This window comes from Typopeltis vanoorti, chromosome 8, assembly GCF_054136105.1.
Source record: "Typopeltis vanoorti isolate ZY-2024b chromosome 8, IOZ_Tvanoo_1.0, whole genome shotgun sequence".
Classification (NCBI taxonomy): domain Eukaryota; kingdom Metazoa; phylum Arthropoda; class Arachnida; order Uropygi; family Thelyphonidae; genus Typopeltis; species Typopeltis vanoorti.
In genome coordinates, this window is record NC_143556.1 from 150,946,864 (window position 1) to 150,972,990 (window position 26,127).

Sequence of the window (26,127 nt, forward strand, 5' to 3'; positions counted from 1 at the left end):
TAGAAAATGATGCTGCATTCATCACCGATAGTCAAAAAAAATCACCACTGGCAGCAATAAATTATCAATGTTGCAACCTCGACTTTCCCGGAAAAAAAGATGGCAACACTAGTACAGCAGTCAACATAAATACTTGGTGCTGCAAATGTGTTAAGGTTAGATCAATAGCATCTGTCACATCTGAAAAGTAACCAGTGCCAATTTAATTTTATGCAGTTTTTGTTGTAGAAACAAAAAGGCAAGTTTGTTTAATTTTTTTTTAATGTACTGTCAATGCGTTTTTATGCTAACAGGTGTTTTTTTATGTAACATTTTTAAATGTCAGTTTTCTGGTTACCTAAAAGTTGCACTACTACTATCAATTTAGATAAAATGAACACTTTGCCAAAATTGTATTAGGTTCGTTTGACAGTTGAAAACAATCTTCGATATTTCATTGTTTTCTTTTTCTCTGCTAGTGATGGTAGACTTAAAATTTTACTTTATTATTTTAACTTTTCATTTGTTATATGTGTTATTATATGTGTTTGTAGTAGTATAAATACATGTTATATGCCATTAATTTCCTTGTATAATCCACACACGCATACAGTATACTTCATAAACCTATTTTTTTCCCTTTCAGTTGCTATCCCCATGCGTAAAATGAGTAGTGCAAGCAAGAAAATGCGTTCTTCGGTATTCAGATGAGTATTTGAAGTTCGGTTTCATACCTGCCACTCAGGATGACAATCCTGATATGTTGCATGTGCATTGAGTTATTTATTATTATTACATCGCACCTCCAGGGAGTCCAAAGACTCATCGAGGGAGGGCATCTACTCACCAACTCTTTGTCTCACTACTCCACCAACTTTCATCATCTAACACTAACGTCATCTACCGCTGCCTACCACCACTTATACTTTCACAGACAATCACAAACATCCATGCCTACAGCGGGATTCGAACCAGCAGCCTTCTGGCTGGATATGCTAACCACTCAGTCAACCAGGCCGGCAAATAATTAATGTCGGCAGCACCCAGGGTTCCCAGGTGGGCACACTCCCAAGTACTAACTGGGCTCAGGTTTGCTTAACTTCATTGATCAGACGAGAACTGGTGCTTTCAAACCGATCCGGCTGCTGACGTTATTCAGAGAGGAAATTTAGTTTCCAGAAAACTTTCACCTGTTTTGAATGAGATATTGAATTCAGTTATAAAATGTATCAACACTATCAAAGCGAATGCCAAATGTGCACATCTCTTCAAGCAATTTTGCGAGAATAAAATTGCTGCCCATGTAAGACTATTGCTTCACACTAAGGTGAGGTGGCTGTCACAGGGGAATTGTCTGATAAGATTCATGCATCTATTCGATATTCTTAGTAAGTTTTTGAATGACAAACCTGAAACGAAATTCTTACAAACAGTTGATGGTCAAGCATTTGTGAGTTATTTGACAGATAAAAGCTGAATATGTTAAATAAGCAACTGCAAGGAGCAAATAAGAACCTTGTTGATGCAAAGATTAAGATATTTGGTTCATTGCATTTCTGCAATTATGTCAAAAGAATGTTTCAGCCAAAAAATTTAACCAATTTTATTGGCTAAATAAGTGTGAGGTAACTGATGCTGCTGTACTTCTTATTGGGGATCATGCGAACAAAATGGCCTGTGATTTAAATGATAGATTTTCCATCTCAGATAACTCAGCCAGTGCTAATAGACTTAACTGTTGTGGCCATGCAGTATCAAGAACTCTCAGAAATGCAAAACAATGAGTCTATTAGAACTTCATTCAACATAAAAGGAAAAATGGCGTGGCTTTGTGACAAGACAAACGAAATACCCAAATTCAACTAGTTTTGCAAGAAAATTATTGTTGCCCATTCAGTCATAATGTTTAGTTGAATGTGGATTTAGTACTGTAAATGACTTTGAAAGTTTATTTTCCACTTGGTTAGAGTATAATAAATTTAGTTTAATCCTTTATCCAAGTGTGAGCAAACAAAGTTTGCGCCTGAAAGTATCTTCAGGACTGGGTTAAGGTGGTACACACCAGGGCAACTCATTGCAAAGGTGGAGCAAGCTACCAACACTTCTATCCTAGTATCTCCTATAATGCAAAACACATCTCCTTGCGGATATGTCTATTGTTATGCATTAAGGGTGGGCCACTACCCAGACCGGTTTCGACCTTTATTGAGGTCTCTTCAGTGGGAGCCAGGCCCAAGTCGAGATATCAGGCAGAAGCATTAGCAGGTCATCTCCACCTATAGGAATTGCCAATTGGTGTGCCACCCTTTTTTAATAAATTACTCTGGATTTAGAGAAAGATGTTGAAAGTTTATTTTCCACTTGGTTAGAGTATAATAAATTTAGTTTAATCCTTTATCCAAGTGTGAGCAAACAAAGTTTGCGCCTGAAAGTATCTTCAGGACTGGGTTAAGGTGGTACACACCAAGTGTGAGCAAACAAAGTTTGCGCCTGAAAGTATCTTCAGGACTGGGTTAAGGTGGTACACACCAGGGCAACTCATTGCAAAGGTGGAGCAAGCTACCAACACTTCTATCCTAGTATCTCCTATAATGCAAAACACATCTCCTTGCGGATATGTCTATTGTTATGCATTAAGGGAGGTAGCTTGCTCCACCTTTGCAATGAGTTGCCCTGGTGTGTACCACCTTAACCCAGTCCTGAAGATACTTTCAGGCGCAAACTTTGTTTGCTCACACTTGGATAAAGGATTAAACTAAATTTATTATACTCTAACCAAGTGGAAAATAAACTTTCAACATCTTTCTCTAAATCCAGAGTAATTTATTAAAAAAGGGTGGCACACCAATTGGCAATTCCTATAGGTGGAGATGACCTGCTAATGCTTCTCCCTGATATCTCGACTTGGGCCTGGCTCCCACTGAAGAGACCTCAATAAAGGTCGAAACCGGTCTGGGTAGTGGCCCCTCCCTTAATGCATAACAATAGACATATCCGCAAGGAGATGTGTTTTGCATTATAGGAGATACTAGGATAGAAGTGTTGGTAGCTTGCTCCACCTTTGCAATGAGTTGCCCTGGTGTGTACCACCTTAATCCAGTCCTGAAGATACTTTCAGGCGCAAACTTTGTTTGCTCACACTTGGATAAAGGATTAAACTAAATTTATTATACTGTAAATGACTTGTTACTGAAAAAAAGAAATCGTCTGGATATCACAAACTGTGAGGATTTGAGATTAAAATTGACTAAATTAGTACCTCAAATAAAATCTCTACAGCAGACATCAAGCTCAAGGATCACATTAACTTGGATTTTATTTTCCTGAGTTGAGTATGATTTATGTTTTATAATATACAAAGTGAGTGTGCTTAAGGGTCAAAGCTGTATACTGAGAGGACTCCACATAGCCTTTAAAGGAATGTGGAGTACAAACATTGGCTTCTGACCTAATGTCCAATTCTCACCTTCTCGTGGTGCACCCTGTTAGGTATCTACCCCTGGATATTGAATGAATGAGGATTGGCTGACAATTTGGGATTTAGCTCACCAAATTGTATTCTTATTGGCTTAAACCACAATCTTAAATATTGGTACAACACGACAGAATTTCATGATGACCGAGGTGTCACCGAGTCAAACAAGCCCCCCCCCCTTTGTTTTCACCAGGGAACCAGGGCAAACAGCAAAAAGTCAGCTACTGAAACAAACCCTAAAACACACCCCAACTCAATATCATCAGAGTTTAAGATCAGTACTATCAACATAAGAAGCCTGAATGGCAAAGAAGTGGAGCTAGCTGAAGAATTGGATAAATATCAGATCAATATACTAGGGGTGATGACTGAAACAAGAAAAGGCAAAAACTGGTGAGCTCTTTCTGAGCAACAAATGCAGAATGTTATATTCAGGCAATGACAATCAAGGAAAAGAAGGAGTAGTCATAATATTCAATAATAAATACGAGGGTAATCTTCTTGAATTGGCAGGCTCTTTCAAGTAGAATGATGTGGGCAAATATCAAAATGGGGAACTGGACAATGAGACTTATTTGTACCTATGGTCCCACAGAAGGTTCTGCTAAGGTAGAAGTGGAGGAATATTTTGAGGCTTTAGAGAAAGCAACTGACAAAATGAAAATCTGGTCCTTGATGGGGATCTAAATAGCAGAGTAGGAAATGATTATCAGATACAAAAATATTTTGGGAAAATTTGGAGAAAAGAGCTTGAAAGTTTATTTTTCACTTGGTTAGAGTATAATAAATTTAGTTTAATCCTTTATCCAAGTGTGAGCAAACAAAGTTTGTGCCTGAAAGTATCTTCAGGACTGGGGTAAGGTGGTACAACACCAGGTCACTCCTTGCAAAGGTGGAGCAAGCTACCAACTATCTACAAAGGGGTTGTACCACCTTACCCCAGTCCTGAAGATACTTTCAGGCGCAAACTTTGTTTGCTCGCACTTGGATAAGGGATTAAACTAAATTTATTACAGAGAAAAGAGCTTCTTGGATTTCTGCTCAGGACATGGACTGGTTATCACTAACACTATGTTCCAACATAAAAATGTGCACAAATTCACATGGAGAGAACACGCAAGGAATAAGAAATGTCTCATTGACTATGTTATTGTTGATAGTGATGTATGTTTTCTCTCTGGTGCAGAACACTAGAGTGTACAGAGGATTTGAAATTGGAAGTGATCACCATTTCGTCTTGAGAAGGATAAAATTGAATTTCATAATGAAAAGAAGAACATGTAAGAAAGTTTTAAAGCAAATAAAAGTTGAGCAGCTCTTAGATGTGAACTGCAGACTGAAATATACAAACATTATTCAAGAAAAAATGAAAGAGATTGAGAACAGGAATCAAACAAGCAGGATTCAGCCAGAGAGGCATGTAGTGAGGTTGTCTACAAGGATAGAAAAATCAGAACTCCTTGGTGGACACAGGAAGTGAAGGAAAAGAAGAAAGCATATCAAAAGTTCCTGACGAATAAGTCTGCTTATGCTCTTAAATAATACAGAGACAAATGTAAGAAAGCTAAACACTGTGTAAAACTAGCTAAACAAAAGTCATGGGAAGATTTTGGTAAGAACACGGAAAATAAATATCAAGAAGGTGGCTAGATATTATTGAGGTTAGGAGCATGAGTAGATGATATTCGATCAGAAATTCTCAAGTATGGTGGTATAGAAGTGTTACAGTGGCTGCAATGCATAGTTCAGAAGGCCTGGACAGATGGACAAATTCCGGATGATTGGAGAAGAGCTCTCATAGTACCCAATATATAAAAAGGAAAATAAAACTGAATGTGAGAATTACAGAAGTATTTCTCTACTGAGTGTTCCTGGTAAGATTTATGCCAGTATACTTGAGAAATGGTTGAGAAGCATTGTGGAAGAGAAGCTTGATTAAGAACAAGCTGAATTCAGGCCAACTAGAGGATGTCAGGATCAGATTTTCACTTTACAACAAATAGTTGAGAAATCATAGGAATATAACAAAGATCTGTATATAAGTTTTGTAGATCTGGAAGAGGCATATGACAAGGTGCCAACAGAGAAGCTATTTAAAATGCTACAGTTGTATGGTGTCAATGGGGCATTATATCAATCAATATTTAGTCTTTATTTGAGTTGTAAGTCAGCAGTTAGAACTGAAGTACAAGAAGATGGTTTAATGTTAAATCTGGTGTCACACAAGGATGTATATTATCCCCTCTGCAGGGCCGGCTGTAGAATTTTTGCTGCCCCATGCAATCCATTACTTACCGCCCCAGCACCAACCTCAAATTAATTTTGGAATTTTGAAAACCATTATGTTCAACATTAGTTCCATGACCATTAATTTTAAATATAGTACCATTAATAATAATGCACTGATAAAGTGAATAAAATACTGCATATTCATAAAATAAACCATAGACATCATCAATTGACAATTAAATGAAATGAAGTTATAATTTATTACTTACATATATGGAATGATCTTCACTTGTACAACGGTGAACTGTTGAGTTACACTTAACTATAGAATGTACACGTTATAGTTTTAGCACGATTTTCACATTATTTTAATTAGAATTTATATTGTTTTTAGTATCTACTGATTAAAAATACACTTTTCTTGCTTTCATATTTGCAAAATCAGAAATTAGGTCTGCATAGTCTAATTTCTGGCCGATTTCATGTTCGATTGAAATCATGGCAAGTCCTTCCAATCTAGTTTCGGCTATTATTGAGCATAAGTAAGTTTTAATAATATTCAATTTTGAGAAATAACACTCACCACTTACAACCGTCACAGGCAATGCCAGTAATATTCTTAGGGCGACAGCGACATTCGGAGCAAAGTTATTTTCAACAGTAAAATGAAGAACTTCAACTGGCTGCGTATTTTCTGATACAAATTTGGACATTACTTTCAGTTCATCACATAGCTCAGTTGCATCGATGTCTCTATTTTCTTCATGTGCTAAACTACTAATTTACATAAAACTCTAAAAAAACTTATTACTGTAACAGTCACTAACACTGAACAAAATCAACATTCCTTAATACACGCTCAAAAACAACTGAAACGTTCTGTAGATTAGAGTATCGACGGCCGTTACTGAAAGAGGACTCTACTGGAAATTTCAATTACTTCATATATGACTCATTTTCTAGTACACGTGTCTTGCCTTGGGCAGTAATTCATATAATCGGATTAAGTTCCAAGTTCCTGGGTTTAGTTCACATGGTATGCATACACAATACTAAGAATTAGCATGATTAATACAACTTACAACTACAAGTTTTTATAAATATATTACAATATATTATACAAAATAGTGGCACACAATAGTAGGTAATATTTTAACATTTATTCTGTTGAACAAAATTGGCCTTGGGAATGGCAGATTATGTTAAACTCTGAAGGAGACTCTATTATATTATAATTCTTCTCATTCAGAATTTAACACCAGCTAACAGTAGGAAATTCAATTCATAGTAAGTTAACAAGCACAAGATGGAAATATAATATTGCATAATGAACTTTTAAATGTAGTTTTATTGCAGACTCCATTGTTGCATATGCAAGGAATAGAGGAGAGGTGAGAGGGAAAGGGAAAGAGAGTAAGAAAAGAATGTCTCACATAGCTTTGATTATCGAAGAGCATTACGCGAGTATCATTGGTCGACGGATTGTCGGAAATAGAAATAGCATCATGGACATAATAAGTCATTAGTCAACTTATTATAAAAACTGTGATCTTACGCAGTATTATTATTATTATTTATTCCACATCTTCATTTTGGCTGCCCCCCCCCCAAAAAAATATGCCGTCTCATGCAAATGTCCGCATTGCACCGTCGCAATGCGGACATTTGCACCTTCTCCTCTGTTATTCATCATCTATATGGATCACAATGAAGAAAAACGGTATTAAACCTGATATGAAAATAAAATTGGAAATGCTAATCTCAGTTCTTTACTTTATGCAAATGATGGTATACTTCTAAATAAATCCAGTATAAGTCTGCAAGATTCCCTGACTAAATTGAATAACTGTTCTAATAGATATGGTATGAAGGTCAGCAATAACAAGACAAAGACAATGAAAATAGCAGAATCATTGAAAATATCAACTGCATTTTGAATGGAGAACCTATAGAACAAGTAAAACATTTCAGCTACTTAGATATGATTTTTAGTGAAGATGGTAAATTAAATATAGAAATAGACAACAGAATCAACAAAGGTGGTATGGTAGGAAGTCAACTGAATAAATTTATATAGAATAAGAGAGAAATTAGTCAAAACACTAAATTAGCTGTATACAAGATATTGTTCAAACCAGTTTTAACTTAATGGGTCTGAGGAGATTTTAGAAGTAAAACACTTGACCAAAGACTAGAGACTGCAGATATGAGAGCCTTAGAAATATTAGGGGCATGAACAGATGGTGTTAATGGCAAAATCATATTAAAAATGAGGATATTAGGAAAGAACTTGACATTGTTAGCATCCAGGAATGTGTTAGCAAAGCTAATCTCAGGTGATATGATCACTTAAACAGAATGGGAGAGGAAAGATTAGCAAAACCAGGTTGGCATAAAAAGACCCAGAGTAAGACCAAGATATAGGTGGACTGATATTGTAAAAACTAACTTAGAAGATAGAAATATAAGATCTGGCAATGTTGAAGCCTTGACAGATAACAGATTGATTTGGGAGGAAAATTGTACATGGGAAGTTAGTAATGACGTAAATTTTTCATGTAGTACTATCATATCCTGTATACCCCTTGAGGGTAAATGTCAGGAATTTGATGATGATATACAAAGTGTAACATAAAATTTATATTCGTTGAAGAAAGTCAAATTAGAAACAGTTTTAGCTATGTTCCTTTTTTTATTTGAAGTACATATTTATATTATACTTTTTCAGAACTTGGTTGACTATTATGTCAGAGGGGGGGGGGGGGGGATCAAAATCTTTGAGGATATGAGGCATGATCCAAAAAAAAAAAAAAAGGTTAGGAACTAGTGTTCTACATTCTCATTATGATCACCTGAGAAAGAGGATACTACAAAGTTTGGGTTTACTAACTTAAAACAATTCCTCATCTTTAATGGAAGTAACTGCACTAGACAAACTACTGTCTCCTGTAGCCATTTTACTTCCGTCAAATATACTTTCTGCAATCTAAAATAAAGTCAAGTCATAACCAATCCTCTCAGTCAATTGCACAGTTCATGTCAGACTGAACAATATCCTAGATGTCTGGAGTGATTACCTTGAAAGACTGTCAAATGAATCAAGAAGTGACAGAACCATACTAGAAAATTTTCAAGAGGAATGCAAAGAGAAATACATAAATACTTGAAGAAAACCAGTCAAAAATTTGCCACGTGGAAAGGCAGCTGGAGTAGATGATATTTAATGAGAAATGCTTATGTATGATGGTATAAAACGTTTTGCAGTGGTTATACTGCATAATTTAGAGGGTCTAGTGAAAAGGTCGAATTCCTGATAATTGGAGTAAAGTTCTCATTAGGTACCCATCAGCTTTATGCCGAAGTGAGAATTACACAGGAATCTCTCTACTAAGTGTTCCAGGTAAGATTTATGCAAGCATACGTGAAAAGAAGTTAAGTAAGATTGTGGAAGAGAAACTTGGAGAAAAACAAACTGGGTTCATGCCAAATAGAAGTTGTCAGGATCAGATTTTTACTTTAAGACAAATAGTGAGAAATTATGGGAATATGACAATGATCTGTACTTAAGTTTTTTAGATCTGAAAAAGGTATACAATAAGGTGCCCAGAGAAAAACTCTTCTAAATACTTCAATTATATGGGTGAATGGAACATTATATAGCACAGTACATCGTCTATATTTAAGTTGTAAGTCAGCAATTAGAAATGAAGGAAATACATGGAGATAGTTTCATGTAAAGTCAAGGGTAAAACAAGGATGCACAATTATCTCCACTCTTATTCATAATCTATATGGATCACGTTATGAAAGAAAGTGGCATTAGGCCTGATGTTAGAATTGGAGATGTCAAACTTAGCTCTTTGCTTTATGCAGATGTTGTACTCCTAAACACATCTGATGTAAGTCTCAGGATTCTCTGACTAAATTGAATAACTGTAACAAATTTGGCATGAAAATCAGCAATAAAAAGACCAAAATTATGAAAATAGACAGGAGCATAGAAAACTTCAGCTGCATTCTGAATAGCTAGCCTATAAATATTTCAGCTATTTAGTCATGATTTTTAGTGAAGATGGCAGGTTAAATCTGGAAATAGACAACAGAATAAGAAAAGTTGGTATGGTGGGGAGTGAGCTGATTAAATTTATATGGAATAAGAGATAAATTAGTGAAAACACCAAACAAGCTATATACAAGACAGTGTTTAAACCAGTTTTAAGTTATTGATCTGAGAATTGGATCAAAAATAAAGCACTTGATCAAAGACTAGAGACCACAGATATGAAGATTCTAAAAAAAAAATTAGGAGATTGATCCAATTGCATCAATGGTAGAAGCATTAAAAATGAAGATACAAGGGTTGTTTGAAAAGTTTGGTAAATTTCCAATAGATGGCGACACAATTTGTTCATTCAAACCAGTGTCAGCACATATCATCTTTTTCATTACCCCCGACAAAATTTTAGCAATGTGCGACAAGTAGTTCTCATTTGGCAAACATTTAAAATTACCTTGTTCGCATTTTTCATAAAAATGGAGAAAAACGAGTTTTGTGCAGTAATATTTGAAGTGGACGGCCGCTCAAATCAAAGCCAAGTTAGATGCAATTCATGGGGACTCTGCACCAGCATTAAAGATTATTTATTTTTGGATAAATGAGTTTAAACAAAATCGTAAATCCATTGATGATCAAGCACACTCCGGACACCTAACTGAGGTCACTATGAAGGAAATCATTGACAAAATCCATGGTATCGTTATGTAAGACCACTGAGTGGAAGTGCATGAGATTGCTGAGATTGTAGGCATCTCAACTGAACAGGTGTGTAATATCCTGCACGAAAAATTGCACATGAAAAAGCTGTGTGCATGATGGCTGCCGCAATTGTTGACTGTCGATCAAAAACACGTGCGAAAAGACTTTTCAACGCAATGTTTAATCGCAATTCGCAGGATTGTTTTGCATTGATTCATGACTGTAGACAAAACTTGGATCAACCACTACACACCCCAGTCCAAGTAGCAGTCAAAACAGTGGACAATACCCAGTGAAATAGCACTGAAAAAAACAAAGACCATTTTGTCAGCTGGGAAGGTGATGGCCACTTTTTTCGTATTTCCAAGGAATTATTATGATAGACTATTTGGAAAAGGGTAAGACAATAGCAGGAGTCTATTATGCATCATTGTTGGACCATTTAAAAGAAATGAAGAAAAACAGCCAAGATTGGCACACAAAAAAAAACTGTGCATTGTCTTGATAAAAGCCTGCTTTTATCAAGACAATGTACAGTCCTACACATCGGCTGTCACAATGGCAAAATTGCACAAATTGAGGTTTGAATTGGTTCCACATCCACCATATTCTCCAGACTTGGCCCCATTTGACTTCTTGTTCCAAAACTTAAAAATTTGGCTCTTGGTGGAAAAAATGTTCTTTGAACGAGGATATCATGAAAGCTGTCAATAACTATTTTGCACAATTTGACAAATCCTACTTTTTAGATGGGATAAAAAAAAATTGAAAACTCACTGGACTAAATATGTAGATCTCGATGGAGACTATGTTGAGAAATAAAGGTGATTTTTTCCAAAAAAATGCGACTTATTTTTAACCAAACTTTTCAAACCAACCCTCGTATTAGAAAGGAACTTGACATTGTAAGCAATCAAGAATATGTCAACAGAGCTAATCTAAGGTGGTATGGCCACTTAAATAGAATGGGTGAGAAAAGGTTAGCAAAACATATGTTTGATGGCAGGAAAAGACCCAGAGGAAGATGAACATCAAGTTGGATTGATTCTGTCAGAAGTGGCTTAGAAGTATGAAATGCTAGATATGATAATATCGGAGTGCTCACAAGTAATACTAATTTGGAGGAAAATTGTTCATACGAGATTAATAATAATGCAAATTTAATCATGTAGTACTTTCATAGTAACCTGAATATCCCTTGAGGGTACACACCAGGAAACTGATGATGATAAAACTATACATTCTAGATTACTTCCCTGGGCTACTAAAAATCTACAAAATGTGCCATTACACCCAATTAGGGATGGCACTTCCCCCCATAAACATTTTAGCCAAAATGCTCCCAGTTTACTGGCAATACTCCTCCACACATAAAAAAAAAACAGCTCACTTTATTTAAAGTCAGTACAGAAAACCTTACACTCTGATACACTGAAAAAATATTCAATTTGATGTATCCTCTCTGTTCACCAGTGTCCCATTTAAAGATGCCTTAGACCTTATCAAGCTGAATTTTCTTCTAATATGTCAGTCATATTTAACTCCACCATGAACTCTGTAGAATTTTTCTTGCAAAATGTGAAATAGCCAAACAAATAAAGGGGACACTACATGGGCTCTCCACTTTCTCTCCCTGGCTAACTACTTCATGGAGACCTTTGAAGAGAAAGTCTCAAACTCTGCCTACACACAGATGCCTGTTTGGCTATGCTAAGCAATATGTTCTCCATTTGGCCATATGGCCTGAATACTCTCAACATTTTTTAGCACATCTAAAAAGCCAACATCCCAGGATTCAGTTCACCTTAGAAGAAACAGTAACAATAGTCTCCCTTCCTATATACTTTGATTAACACACACCAGCCTGATGAATCCCTAGCATTCTCCATTTACAAAAAACCTGTCCCTCCACACTTGAAGCATTCTCTATTAACATAACCTGCCCCTTCCCTCCACGAGAATGGCATTATTAAACCCTATATAACAGGGCAAAATTAATTAGTTCTGATAACAATGTGCCTTTACTAGTCCTTGACCACATTCTCAACACCATCTTAGCTAATGGCTACAATCATCATCAAATATCCAACTCCCCTCCATCCCAAAACAGAAACAGAGAACACCAAATCTATCACCATTGCATATATCTGGAGCATATCTGAAAAACTATCCAAAATCTTTTAAAAAATGTTTACTTACATTTAAATTTACTTACTTACATATAAAAAACTGTCATCCTTTATCTGCTCCCCTAAAAACCAGACACAGTCCCTAGATCTGCCAGGTGTTAATCAACTTCACTGCAGTTGTAAACTGTCCTAAGGCCAAACAAGGAAGGACAGTCAAATCAGAATTGCCAAACAAGTATTACATCTGGGTCCACTACTACAGATACTAAAGAGTTGCTGACCATGCTTTGGACACCCACCACAGGATATGCTGGAAGAAGGCCCCTCTACTCCATTCCAACAAACAAACATGGTGACTATTCCCAAGTACCCAAATCTCAAAAATTTAGTTTAATGAAACTATCCCAAAAACATTAGGTCACATGAAGCACTGCTCCTCCTCAGAACTTTGGCCAAACCAGCCAAAAACATCCATTTTAGCCCACTAAGGTGCACTATTTAGGACTTCGGGTTCACCTGGCAATTTGACTGCTGAAATATTAGAAACATTTATTAAATTTATTATAATTAATATTCATTCTTCTCTGTTGGACCTGACTTAAAAAATACAGTTACATATCCACATCCATATCCAAAATACAGTTACATATCCACAACATGCTCACCTTCCTTGCCCTCAATCATACTAATCACATCTTTCTGCCAATGATATCTCATTTCTGATGCATCACTATTCAACCCATTCATGTGCCATCTATCTAGGAGATTTGTTACCATGATGTGACATATGGTTGACTACAGGCATAATGAAGTGTGATGAGGATCCTATCTCTTCTACATATTGCAGTAAATATTCATAGCTGTAAATCTGTGTGTGTTCATGGGGCCAGTTTGCCTGTTCTGAGGGACAAAAAAACTCAAATTTCTGGGTGGAAAAACCCTCTACCTCAGTATGAGACTGGCTAACTCACCTTTAGTGAAAAGAGACTAGATAAAGGTTAATCACATCATACATGGGAATAAAACCCAGGCCTTTCTGACCATAGGGCTTCATCTATATGCATTGCTACCACCACTACTGAAACCAGAAATGCTTAAGTCAACAACACCCAGCTCTTCCCCCATCTACATTTTAATCAGACATGCAGTCCCCTGTCTCTCACACACCATATCTTCAATTGCTAGGATGCAAACATGTCAATGCACTGTACTATACAAAGTCTTACGGTATACTGTGCAAAATGCAGTATTTGAAGAGCATACCAGGATGGGGAATAACACATTGGCAAAATGATATGGTAATTGCTATTAGTGAAACACACAGTACAAAGGACAGAGACAAGATATGCTAAAAAAATCTTCTGGACTAACATTAGAAATGGCACAAATGTTGGGAAAAACTATGAGAAATACAGCAGATATTATGGCCTGACAAGAAAACTTGAACAGACTGAATGAATGGGCTTGAGAGTGAGGATGGATGCCAGTTCAATGTTGCAAAATGTATGAGCAAAATTTTAAAACCTCATAAGGTTTTAAAATTTGGAAAACAAAGATTGATGTAGACTTTACACTTGGTGGGAATATATTATTGGCAGTGGAGAAAATATGAGATCTTGGAGTAATGGTAGATAAGAATCTAAAATTTAGAGGACAACAACGACCTTATCAAGACACTATCTTGCCCTTACAGAACATATTTCCACATGACATCATGGCCCTCTTTGCCCACGTACTCCGCTCCAGATATTTTGTGTGGCAAAACAATTTTTACCTTCAAAAAGAAGGTACAGCCATGGGCTCACTGCTTCCCCCCCCCAATAGCTAACTTTTATATGGAAGACTTTGAGCAACGTGCTCTAGAGACAGCATGTCTAAAGCCCAAAATTTGGCTCAGATATGTCAACAATATTTTCGCCATTTGGCCCCACAGCTGAGTAGAAGAGCTGTGATATTGAATGGCATAATAGTGAGAATGTGTCAGAAGAGAGGATTGGAATATGTGGATGCTTGGAGAGCATTTGAGAGCACAGAGGAACTATACACGAGAGACCGCGTGTATAGTTCCTGAGGAAGGATGTAGGCATCTGGAGAGATTGCTGTTCTGAATGAGTCAGTGTGTCTCAGTGTGGATGATAGCAGGGTGCAGGGTTGGCCTCTTGTGGGAATGGGTACTTGGGAGAAGGAGGACGACATCAGGTAATGCTGAGTCCAGTGGAGTCTAGAGGGGATAATGCTGGGTATAAAAACAATGGCATTTTTATGCTTTATACTAATGCCAGGAGTATTCAGAATAAGGGAGAGGAATTGGTGGCACTGATAGCATCAGCCTGGCCAAAGATTATTGGAATCACTGAGACGTGGTTGAGAGAAGAGGATATAATAACAGGAATAGAAGTTCATTTTTATAGCAACACTCCACTAAATATCCTGTCTTGCCCACCTCCACCTCACACCATATGCTTTCAAAATCATTAGTGTCACAGCCTTCAAAAACCTCCACTCTTAGAGGACATAGGTTGTCACTTATCAGAAGCAGTACTCTAAGAGTGGAGGTTTTTGAATGCTGTGACACTAATGATTTTGAAAGCATATGGTGTGAGGTGGAGGTGGGCAAGACATGATATTTAGTGGAGTGTTGCTACAGACCAAGGAGCACAGAGGGTGGGGACCAGGAGATGTTGAGAGTTGAGCGTGGCAAGTGCAAGAAGAATGATTGCTATGGGAGATTTTAACTATAGAAGTATAAATTGGGGAGAGGAAGATGCAAGTAGCAATAAGGGAATGGAATTTCTAGAATTCTTGAGGGACAAATGTCTTAGGCAACATGTAACAGAGGGAAAAAGCGGTTCAAGAGTTTTGGATTTGGTTACAGCATCAGAAGAGTTGACAAAAACTGAGATGACATCTCTCCCACCAGTTGGAGAAAGTGACCATATAGTTTTGACTTGGAAAATGAATAGAGAAGCAGGAGTATCAAAGAGATGGGAACATATGTGGAATTATAAAGCAGGTGATTATAATAGTCTTAGACGTCAACTTGGGGAAGTTTTGTGGAGGGAGTAATTGGAAGACCAGGATATCATTAGTGCTTGGGAAATTGTGAAGGAATATTTGTTAGTAGCAATGGTAATCTGTATTCCACAAGTGAAGAAGAGGACACAATTTGGAGTAAATTGGATGACAAACAATATTAAACAGGAACTGTATGCGAAAAAGAAGCTATGGAAGAGATATAAGGAGATAGGGGAAGAGAAGATGCATGAAGAATATAAAACACAGGCCAGGAGAGTGACTAATGTGGTAAGGAAGGCACTGGAATATGAGAATATGGATGACAAACAATATTAAACAGGAACTGTATGCGAAAAAGAAGCTATGGAAGAGATATAAGGAGATAGGGGAAGAGAAGATGCATGAAGAATATAAAACACAGGGCAGGAGAGTGACTAATGTGGTAAGGAAGGCACTGGAATATGAGAAAAGATGGGCCTTAGATCCAAGGAAAATCCTAGGAAATGTTTTATCTATGTGGCCAGTAGGAGGAGAAATGACTGTGGAAGAATGACATTGTGGGATAAAAATGCGAATAGAGTGACTGATGCAGAGGACATAGTGGAATTGTTCAATGAACACTTTATTGGAGTATTTCATCCTGGAGGAGTCAGTTTTAATACTAGAGAGATAGGGCAGGTTCGAAGTTTAGAGGTACAGGAGGAGAGTGTGTTCCACATACTGAGTACTCTTGATCTTAGTAAAGCTGTGGGACTGGATGGTATTTCACCATGAGTTTTGAGAGAATGTGCTAAGGAACTGACAGTGCCTTTGATCTGGCTTTTCAATGAAAGTCTGGCTGCGGGAAAGGTGCCCATGGAATGGAAGAAAGGTAAGATAGTGCCATTGCATATGGGCAGTAGCAGAATCTCACTACGGTCTCTCACTACTTTCTCCAAGATCTTACTAACTACTGATGACACACAAACTGGCCATAATTAGACACTAAGATCTTGGGGAAAGTAGTGGGGGACCGTATACAACATTGGGCAGATGAGGGTAATGTTATCTGTGAGAGTCAACATGGATTTGTGAAGGGGCACTCTTGTTTTAGCAGTATGCTAGCCTTTTATGATAAAGAAGAGCACAAGATGAGGGAAATGCATATACTATCATTTTCCTAGACTTAGCAAAGGCATTTGACAAGGTGCCACAGGATAAGCTGATAGATGTCAGATTAGTCAAATGGATTCAGGATTGGCTGTCCGATAGGTATCAGAGAGTTGTGTATGGTGGATCAATATCAAAGAGGCAGAAGGTTACAAGTGGAGTTCCACAAGGATCAGTACTGGGACCTATATTGTTTAACCTATATATCAATGATTTTGTCCGTGGATTACAAGGGGATACTCAATTGTTTGAGGATGATGCAAAGCTGGGACGGATTATTAGTAATAGTGCAGATGTGGTAGTCCTGCAAGAGGATTTAAATAAGCTAGATAGATGGGCAAATGAATGGTGGTATCAGTTTAATGCAGCAAAATGTATGGTCTTGAGGTTTTGGGACACATCGATGGGATACTGCATACTCGATGGGAGGAGTTAAACTGGAGGAAGTAGGGGAGACAAGAGATCTGGGGTTGATGATTGACAGAAACCTGAAACTTAGGGGCCATATTGCAAAGGTAGTGAAGGTAACACAGAGGATTGCTGCAGTAATGAGAAGGACACTGACCTGCAGAGATAAAATGGTTATCATTCTGTTGTATAAGACTCTGATCAGACCACACTTAGACTATTGTTCTCAGATATGGTCCCCAGGATTTGAAGGGGATAAATTAACTGTGGAAAGGGTACAAATGCGGATAACAAAGATGGTGTCAGGACTGTACAATGTTAGTTATGAGGATCAGCTGAGGGAGTGTGGACTGCAGAGTTTGGTGGATAGAAGAAAGAGAGGTGATATGATGGAGACTTTTAAACTGTTGAGAGGTGGTTACAGGGTTGACACTGGAGAGTTCTTTTGCTTCGTTGAACAGTGGGAAGGAGTCATGACAATTGGCCATCCCTGGAAGTTACGAAAGGAAACTGTGAGAAAGAGGGTGAGGAGTGGTTTCTTTGCATGGAGAGTGGTTGAACCATGGAATGCAATGCTTGATAGAGTGGTGAGAGCGAGAACGGTCAATTAGTTTAAGGAGTGGTATGACAGACTTTGTGTTTCCTAGGAGGAACCTCCCTCAATGAGTCTTGATAGACTTGTGTTTAGGAAAGATAGACTTCAATTTGTGTTTGTAGGTCAGATTTATTACAACTAAGTTATACCAACTAGTTTCGCCAAGGTAAAGATATATAGATGTAAAACCACTTAAATGCTAATTAAGACTTGTTTCTTAGAAAGGACCTCCCACAATGAGTCTTTTGACTCCATGGAGGTCTGAATAATAATAATAATGTAATACACTAATGTAATGCTCTAACCACTCAGCCAGCCTGGCTGACGAAGTGGTTAGCGTATCTGCTCTCCAGACAAAATGCTGCAGGTTCGAATCCCGCCGTAGGCATGGATGTTTGCGATTGTTTGTGGAAATACTAGTGGTGGTGGTCGCCGGCAGATGGTGTTGGTATAGTTGCAGTCAGGTAGTGGATTGAGTGGTGGAGACAGTAGTAGAGCAGGTGTCCTACCTTGATGAATATTTGGACTCCCTGGAGGTGTCAATTAATAATTTAAACAGCAAGCAAGTTAATAACTAATAAAGAATACTTGAAACAGACCAACAGTGTTGCATGCACACAATTGATGTATTATGACATCAAGCAGTGCATGTGTGTGGAATGTCTGTAATCTGCATGTGGAAGTTTTAATGAAAGATGACCAAGCCTGATGTAAGATCATACTATGTTACTTATTACACTGAGTAGGGTTTAACATTTTGGATGAACCTCTGAGTGCTCTAATGAACTTGATTTTACATGATGATCACACACACAATAGTACTTGTGTCACTACTGCATTTGTTGCTAGTCCTGATTTACGTTTTCTTTTTTTTCTTTACACCCTGGATGTGTTCTGACAAATATCACTCCTGAGCAGCTTATTTATTACACACAGTACCACATAAATGATTGATACTTCCAGTTTTTTTGAGTGGTAAATGGGGAGGTTTTAGAGATCAAAGGGGATTTTAAATCTTGTTTATTGTGGAGAAAACTAATTTTACGACTTTTTGACTAGATATCTTAATATCAATATCCTGATCATGATGTTTAATGGTAGAAGTACAGAGTATATATGCTGACTTCTTAGGAGCTGAAAGATAATTTGTTTTAGAAAATAATTAACCATAACTGATTTATTTTTTCTGTATTATAATTTGAACAAGTGTTCGTTTCCTTGTGGGAATTTGTTTCACTTTGTGCACAGAAAGGACTTGAATTATAAGTATACTGTATTATACATCATGGCACTGATGCATAGATCAGCAGCATTTGAAGTGTTCTGAGAGCAAGTGCCAATAGCGTGGGAAGCAGAAGTGGAATTATATCAGTAATTTTAACAATGAAAGAAATGTCAGTGAAAACTTCAGCGAGGTTGTTATTTCAAGTAAAGTATTGGGAGTGAGCAATCAGTATAAATGACAGATTATAAATTATGACAGATTATCAGTATAAATGACAAATGATAGGAGATAAATGGTTAGAGACATGCATTTCAGGAGATATAGCAAAGAAGCAAAAGAAGGGGGAGATGCAGGGAGGGGGGAGAGAAGCAGACAATGTGTGTGTGTGAGAGAGAGAATAAGGATCAAATTTTGTAGATATTATTCCTGATACCTCCAAGGAGTCCGAAGCCTCATCGCGGGAGGACATATTCAACTGTCTCTACACCTTACCTCTACTACGAATCAACGCCATCTACCGCCCGGCTCCAACACCACCACAACTAGTAATTTTTGTCTGTAAATTGCGTGTGTTCTGAAGGGCCGATTTGTATGTATGCGGGATGAAAAACCCGAGTTTCCGGGAGAAAAAATCCTGCTACCTCCGTATCAGATCGGCTAACTCACCATCGATTGAAATCGACCAGATAAAGATTCCTCCCGTCGCGATGAGAATCGAACTTAGGCCTATTCCAATCGAAGGGCGCAATGTACCGTCGTTCTTCCAATTGCGCTACGGAGAAGTATGTTGAGGTTAGTGATGAAATCACATTTTCCTAGGGCCACAATAATGTTAGTGAGGAAGCAACGATGCAGAAAGAGAAAATGAAAGAAATGATTATTGTGGCCAGTACTAATGATCTAGCAGACGACAAGTGTGATATGCATGAAGGTATGAGAAAGTTGCTCATATAAATGAATAAAAATAGTGAGAAAGTAAAAAATTGTTAGTCTGCAGCTATGATAGAGGCAAGCTGAGAAAAACAGCTATAATTCTAAATGAGTCAAGACCACTGAATGTGCATGAGGAATGGTCTAGGTTATGGATGTGTGGAGTTTGATGGATAGAAGGACTTACATATAAGGCGGATGGTTTGAACTTGAATGGATTCAGAGACAGCTATTTTGAGAAAGTAGTGTGCAGTGAGCATTCTGAAGTGCTGACTCAGAGAAACTAGAATGTTTGGAGAAGGAGGAAGATTTAGGTGAGTGTGGGTCTAGGCAACATAAATGCAAGCTGAATGTAGCTTCCCAGGTTCTTAATTTCAGTGGAATAATCAACACACACTAAGGGAAGCAGTTGAATGAAAGGAAGATATTGCAGTTTATGAATACTACTAGATCTATTCAATAAGGTTGAGGAGTTTTGGCATTGGTTAGTATAATGTGGCCAAATGTTATAGCCATTAAGACTTGCTTGATAAGAATAGAATGCGAGGGGTTTACTATTTTAGAGAGGACAAAGGGAACAGAATGGAAGGAGAGGCTTTGCTAATGATAGCAGAAGTACATCTGGATGGCACAGATGCAGAGAGCAGTTTATTTGAGGGTATCTGGAACGAGATAGTGGGCAAGAGGATAAAATACACATAGTTGGTTGCTACTATCCTATTAGTGGTCCTAACAAGTGCCCACGACCTTTCCAAGCATTCTCGGACTTCGCAACCATAACTCAAGGATAAGGTGTTAGCCCTATGCCTCCTGGTGTGTCCTATGTCTGTAGATACATGTTCACGGGGCTGGTTTGCCTGTTCTGGGGGTAAAAAACCAGAGATTCCAGGTGAAAAAACTCCCTAACTCCATATGAGACCAGCTGACACATGTTTCATCGAAAGAGACCAGATAAAGGTTCCTCGCGTCACTGATGGGAATCGAACCCAAGTCTTTTCGATAAAAGGGCTTAGTCTATACTGACTGAGCTATGAAAAGCTCTGATTGCTACTATAGCTTGGGGATATAAAGCAAAATGTAGAAGCATACATTGCCAAATTACTACAATAACTGTAAGCCAAGTAATTACATTATGGGAGACTTTAACTATGGGGATATAGACTGGAAAGAGGAATGGTGACAGGGAAGCAAGGAAACAGAATTTATACAGTTGCTAAGATATAATTAGCAGAGATAATATGAAGGGGATATATAGGTGTATGTGATCTCAGCATAAGAGAACTTAGCAGCAACCAATCTAGCAATGCTCCCTCCATTTGAGAAAAGCAAACATGGGATCTCAACTTGGAAGATTACAACCTAATTTTTTCTTTCTTTCTTTTTTTTTAAAAAAAGAGAAGAGGTATATATGGAATTATTATTATCCAGGCCTCAATGGAGTCAAACGCCTCATCATGGGAGGTCATTTTTAGGAAACACAAAGTTTATCATACCACTCCTTGAACCCATTGACCGTTCCTGCCCCAACCACTCTCTCAGGCAATGCATTCTAAGGTTCAACAATCCTTGACGCAAAGAAACTACTCCTCACCCTCTTGCACACAGCCTCCTTTCGTAACTTCCAGGGATGGCCCCTTGTCATCGCTCCTTCCCACCGTTCCACCAAGTGAAAGAACTCTCCAATGTCTACCCTGTAACTGCCTCTCAACAGTTTAAAAGTCTCGATGATCATATCACCTCTCCTTCTATCCACCAAACTCTGCAGTCCACATTCCCTCAGTCGATCCTCATAACTCATATTGTACAGTCCTGAAACCATCTTTGTTATCCACCTCTGTACCCTTTCCACAGTCAATTTATCCCCTTCAAATCCTGGGGACCAAATCTGAGAACAATAGTCTAAGTGTATTCTGATCAGGTTCTTATGCAACGGAATGATAACTCTTGTCAGTGTCCTTCTCATTATTGCAGCAATCCTCTGTGTTATGTTCACTACGTTTGCAATAAGGCACCTAAATTTCAGGTTTCTATCAATCATCAACCCGAGATCTCTTGTCTCTCCTACTTCCTCCAGTTTAACTCCTCACATAGAGTATGCAGCGTCCCATCGATGTGTCCCAAACCTCAAGACCTTACATTTTGCTGCATTAAACTGACACCCCCATTCATTTTCCCATCTGTCTAGTTTATTCAAATCCTCTTGCAGGGCTACCACATCTGCACTATTACTAATAATCCTTCCCAGCTTCACATCATCCGCAAACAACTGAATGTCCCCTTGCAATCCATTCACCATATCATTGATATAAAGGTTGAACAATACAGGTCCCAGTACTCAGCCCTGTGGAACCCTACTTGTACCAATTGCCCCACAATACACAACTCTCTGATACCTATCAGTCAGCCAATCCCGAATCCATTTGACTAACCCGACATTTAAACCCATGTGCTGCAACTTCAATATCAGCTTAACATGTGGCACCCTGTCAAACAGCTTTGCAAAATTCCAAAAAATGGCACTATATGCCTTTCCCTCATCAACTGCTCTTGCCACCCGATTTACACTGCCTCTCAAGTCATTCGTGCCCACCATCACAATCATTTCATCCATTCTTTCACCCCCTCTTAATTGCCATAGCAATATTTTCTATCATCCCTCCAGGCAAACACACCCCTGGCATCCTATCTTGCACACCAGAGGTCATCAAGTCTCCATACATCACACCTCTAACCACTCTGTTCCTTGATTGCACACCTGCATCCTCTCTCTCTCCTCTAACCCTTTCTCTCTGTGTTCCCCTACTTACCTGCTGTCCTCACATCACTCTGTCCCTGGTTCCAGCACTCCCTCTCATTCTTCTCATTTCTTCTCTCTGACTGTTTCCATTCTCCCCCTCCTCTATCATTCCCATAACTCTCTCTCACTCCCTCTCTTCTACTGTTTCCTTCTCTTCTATCATTCCCATACATCTCTCTCTGTCTCCTCTACTGCTCCTATTCTCTCCTCTTCTAGCATTCCCATACCTCTCTCTCATTCCCTCTCTCCTACTGTTTCCATTCTCTCCTCTTCTAGCATTCCCATACCTCTCTCTCTCTCCTTCCCTCTCTCCTACTGTTTCCATTCTCTTCTCTTCTATCATTCCCAAAACTCTCTCTACTCTGATTCGCCTTGCATTTATCTCTTCCATTCTCCTAATCCCATCTTTCATACTTCTTGTCTCATTCACAAGACATTCCACTTCCTCTTTTAGCTCATCTAACTCTCTCTGCAAGTCAGTTAATCAATTCATTCTCCCAAACAAAACCATCTCCGAAACTTTCACAGTCACTCACGCCTTCCACACTATCGACTATTATTTTCTCATTCATATTTTTTTCTTCATTCTCGCCTATCACACTACTCGTCTTCTGATATTCATTTCTCATTCCTGGAGCAACTAGGTCAGTTATTGATATATCTAATTCATTTATTTCCTCCCACTGCCTGCAATTTGCACACATATGCACCCCCCGCTCTCTCACCAGCCATATATCCAACTCCCGAGATGAATACATGCCGCAAGCACTGCATGCTACAAAGTTCTTTATTATATTACTTGTAATAGAGTTCTTAAATGGCAGAGGTCTTGGTGGCACGCCATTTGCGATTGCAGCTGAATTTGCCATCATTCCTTACTGCTGAGGAACTACTAAAGTAATTGTTAATTATACAGGGTGATTATAAACTAACATCAGGTGTTCAGAGCCCTCTAGCGAGTAATGTATTGGACAAAACACACCAACATTCAGTAGATGTACACAGTGGAACATGGGGATTCGATTTAATGGAAAAAAAATAGTACCAAAAGTCGCCAACAGGGAAATTTTGGCGCTGTTTACCGAGTAAAATGTATTAATTTGCATTATCACGTTTCTTGTGAGCAATCATGCAATAAAAGGAAAGCCTGTGAGATTTCTTATCATTCGTAGACGAACTGTTTTTCAATGCCTCTTACCTTACGTGAGCGTGCTTTGTTAGTCAAACTATTATGATCAGAACAATAATGCCAGTGCTTGTATTCGTGATTTTCAGCATATGAAAAATTTACGAAAAGGACCGATTAGTGTAACAAACTCATGAAAATTGATTCGGCGATTTGAAACTACTGGAACTCTAGTAGTGCAGGTGGGCAGGGGACGCAAATCAATCAATCACCAACAAGTTGAACAAGTTGCAAGTGCTATTGGAACAGGAGATGACAAATGTGCAGGGTACCAGCAGTGCACGAGCAATATCCCGGCAAACAGATATCGCATACACAACGGTGTGGAAAATCTTACATTACATGTTGAAGTTTTACCCTTATAAAATCAGTCATGTTCAAGAATTGCACCCTGGTGATGCGACCACATGAATCGACTTATTTTTGAGATTCTTAGCATGCATGGAAGTAGATGATGCATGGCCGTGGCAGATTTTATGGAGTGACGAAGTGCACTTTTATTTGAATGGTATTATTAACAGACACAACTGTCGCATTTGGGCCGCAACTAATCTGCACGTGTGTCTGCAGATGCCTATCCACTCGCCCAAAGTCACAGTGTGGTGTATTTACGGCATCTTTTATCATCGGTCCATACTTTTACAAGGAAAATCACCAAAATGGACCAGTGACCTGTTCCGTCAATGCTAACAGGTATGCCAATATGCTACAGAACTTTGTGGTTCCACAACTGCAACAAAGAGGATGTCTCGATTCGATCATCTTCATGCAGGATGGTGCACCACCCCACATCGGACTTCAGGTACAGTGTGTTTGCGACAACATTTCTCTGACAGAAGAATCATTAGTCATGCATTTCCCACGCCATGGCCACCGAGATCGCCTGATCTCAATCCTTGAGACTTTTGGCTGTGGGGATTTCTTAAAAGCATTATGTATCAAGGACACATACCCGATATTCCAACTTTGAAAGATGGAATAACGTTACACGTGAGACAAATCGATTCCGATATGTTGCGAGCCACTGTGGAAAATGTCGTGCACCATATGCAGTTCCTGGAACATCAGAATGGTGGTCATATTGAACCTCATTTGTAATTAACAATAAACGTCATGAAATTGATGTGTGCTGTCTTTCATTTGCCATTTAGTCATTCATTAGTCACACCTACTAAAATTAATTTGACAGGGCCAAAATTTTCCCCTGTTGGCAACTTTTGGTACTATTTTCTTTTTTTCATTAAATCGATCCCCATGTTCCACTGTGTACGTCTACCGAATATTGGTGTGTTTCGTCCAATACATTACTCGCTAGAGGGCTCTGAACACTTGACGTTATTTTATAATCACCCTGTATATAAATGCTATATAAACACTGTATTTTATATGTATATATATATACACACACACACACACATATAAATGCTAAATGTATATATATATATATATATATATACATATATATATATATACACATATATATATATATATACACACATATATATATATATATACACACATATATATACATATATATATATATACACATATATATATATATACACACATATATATACACATATATATATATACACATATATATATATATACACACATATATATATATATACACATATATATATATATACACATATATATATATACACATATATATATATACACATATATATACATATATATATATATATACACACATATATATACACATATATATATATACACATATATATATATACACATATATATATATATATATATATACACACATATATATACATATATATATATATACACATATATATATATATATACACATATATATACATATATATATATATACACACATATATATACACATATATATATATATACACATATATATATATACACATATATATATATATACACATATATATATATACACATATATATACAGGGTGTTCGGGATAAATTTGACAGTTTCGTAAGGAAAAAGAAAATCTTCTTTGTATCTATTAAATTTAATGAATTGACAAAAAAACATTACAGGCAGAGTTAATTACAATACTATCAACAAGATTTACTCAAAATAACCACCATTAGCATCGATCACAGCTTCAATTCTGCTTCGGAACCTCGAACAAGCTGATGCTACAGTCTCCCTGGGAAGGGCCGCAAAAACTGTTTTAATTTTATCCATTAACTGGGCTTTTGTATTACTGGAAGTGCGATTGGTGTCTTTTTCAACTGCGCC

At 37.8% G+C, this 26,127-nt stretch overlaps 1 pseudogene; it reads right to left on the reverse strand.

Moving 5' to 3' along the window:
- Positions 1 to 1,010: 1,010 nt before the first annotated feature.
- On the reverse strand, positions 1,011 to 1,129 carry LOC150104428 (5S ribosomal RNA; annotated as a pseudogene).
- Positions 1,130 to 26,127: the final 24,998 nt, after the last annotated feature.